Source organism: Physeter macrocephalus, chromosome 8 (genome assembly GCF_002837175.3).
Source record: "Physeter macrocephalus isolate SW-GA chromosome 8, ASM283717v5, whole genome shotgun sequence".
In the NCBI taxonomy this organism is placed as follows: Eukaryota; Metazoa; Chordata; class Mammalia; order Artiodactyla; family Physeteridae; genus Physeter; species Physeter macrocephalus.
The window spans coordinates 66,364,915-66,367,308 of NC_041221.1; the positions used below are offsets into that span (position 1 = coordinate 66,364,915).

The 2,394-nt window shown below is 46.4% G+C and overlaps 1 non-coding gene across 1 annotated transcript; it reads right to left on the minus strand.

Annotated features, from left to right (window-relative positions):
• Positions 1 to 1,808: 1,808 nt before the first annotated feature.
• LOC112065509 (U6 spliceosomal RNA) lies at positions 1,809 to 1,915 on the minus strand. Its single transcript, XR_002892064.1, has one exon. It is a non-coding gene; the product is annotated as a U6 spliceosomal RNA (small nuclear RNA).
• Positions 1,916 to 2,394: the final 479 nt, after the last annotated feature.

Genomic DNA, 2,394 nt, shown 5'->3' on the forward strand with positions numbered 1-2,394 from the left:
TAGACTGCCTATTTCCTCTTCATTTGTTAGGTCTGGTGGGTTTTTACCTTGCTCCTCCTTCTGCTGTGTGTTTCTCTCTCTTCTCATTTTGCTTAACTTACTGTGTTTGGGGTCTCCTTTTTGCAGGCTGCAGGTCTGTAGTTCCCATTGTTTTTGATGTCTGCTCCCAGTGGCTAGGGTTGGTTCAGTGGGTTGTGTAGACTTCCTGGTGGAGGGGACTAGTGCCTGTGTTCTCGTGGATGAGCTGCGTCTTGTCTTTCTGGTGGGCAGGACCACGTCCAGTGGTGTGTTTTGGCGTGTCTGTGAACTTATTATGATTTTAGGCAGTCTTTCTGCTAATGGGTGGACTTGTGTTTCTGTCTTGCTAGTTGTTTGGCATAGGGTATCAAGTACTGTAGCTTGCTGGTCGTTGATTGGAGCTGGGTCTTAGCATTAAGTTGGAGATCTCTGGGACAGCTTTTGCCATTTGTTATTATGTGGAGCCAGCAGGTCTCTGGTGGACCAATGTCCTGAACTCGGCTTTCGCCCTTCAGTGGCACAGGCCTGACACCCGGCTGGAGCACCAAGACCCTGTCGGCCACATGGCTTAGAAGAAAAGTTTGAAAAAAAGAAAGAAGGAAAGGAAGAAGAGAGCAACCAAATCAAAAAACAAATCCACCAATGATAACAAGTGCTAAAAAACTATACTAAAAAAACAAACAAACAAAGAAACCCAGACAGAACCCTAGGACATATGGTAAAAGCAAAGCTATATAGACATAATCTCACAAAGAAGTATATATATAGACACTCAGAAAAAGAGAAAAAGGAAAAAATATATATATATTTACCTATAAAAAAAAAAGAAGAGAGTAACCAAATAAACAAATCTACCACGGATAATAAACTCTAAATACAAAACTAAGAGAAACATAAAACCAGAAACAAATTAGATGCAGAAAGCAAACCCCAAGTCTACAGTTGCTCCTAAAGTCCACCGCCTCAATTTTGGGACAATTCGTTGTCTATTCAGGTGTTCCACACATGAAGGGTACATCAAGTTGATTGTGGAGATTTAATCTGCTGCTTCTGAGGCTGCTGGGAGAGATTTCCCTTTCTCTTTGTTTGCACAGTTCCTGGGGTTCGGCTTTGGATTTGGCCTCCCCTCTGTGTGTAGGTCGCCTGAGGGCATCTGTTCTTCGCTCAGACAGGACAGGGTTAAAGGAGCAGCTGATTCGGGGGCTCTGGCTCACTCAGGCTGGTGGAGGGAGGGGTACGGAATGCGGGGCGAGCCTGCGGTGGCAGAGAACGGCGTGACATTTCACCAGCCTGAGGCGTGCCGTGCATTCTCCCGGGGAAGTTGTCCCTGGATCATGGGACCCTGGCAGTGGCGGGCTGCAGAGGCTCCCTGGAACGGAGGTGTGGAGAGTGACCTGTGCTTGCACACAGGCTTCTTGGTGGCTACAGCAGCAGCCTTAGTGTCTCATGCCCGTCTCTGGTATCCGCACTGATAGCAGTGGCTCGCACCTGTCTCTGGAGCTCCTTTAAGCGGTGCTCTTAATCGCCTCTCCTCGCGCACCAGGAAACAGAGAGAAGAAAAAGTCTCTTGCCTCTTCTGCAGCTCCAGGCTTTTTCCCGGACTCCCTCCCGGCTAGCTGTGGCGCACCAGCCCCCTGCAGGCTGTGTTTGCGCAGCCAACCCCAGCCCTCTCCCTGGGATCCGACCTCCGAAGCCGGAGCCTCACCTCCCAGCCTCTGCCCGCCCCAGTAGGTGAGCAGACAAGCCTCTCAGGCTGGTGAGCGCCGGTTGGCACCAATCCTCTGTGCAGGTAAAGTATAGAACGCTTCATGAATTTGCGCATCATCTTTGCGCAGGGACCATGCTAATCTTCTCTGTATCGTTCCAATTTTAGTATATGTGCTGCTGAAGCGAGCACATAATTTTAATTTTAAAATTGATAAAATCTTTGTGAAATCTTTGTTGCCTGAGTCAGACTTGACCTTGTACTTATGTCTGATTCATATGGTGTGGTAACAAAGTTAATAACATCATCTAACATTCTACCTGCCTAATGACTTCCATATTCTTTTAAGATAGTGTAAGTTTTCAAGAGTCATGAATATGGGCAGGGTACCCTGGCTTTTGCAATCCCAAGGTACCATTATTCCATTTCTCTTCTGCCCTTAGATTGAGACCTTAGCCAAAATGACCCAGAAAAAGCCACCCAAATATTGAATTTGTTAATGAACTCCCCTTCCCATGATAGTTTTTATCAAAATGAGAGAATATGAGCTAGTTCCATGTTAACTGATAGGGCCATCCAGTTAAATATGGCAGACTAAGCACCTTTGCTACTTGTATTTATTTTTGTGAACACATGTATTCATCTTTGCTACTTTCCACAATTTCATGTAT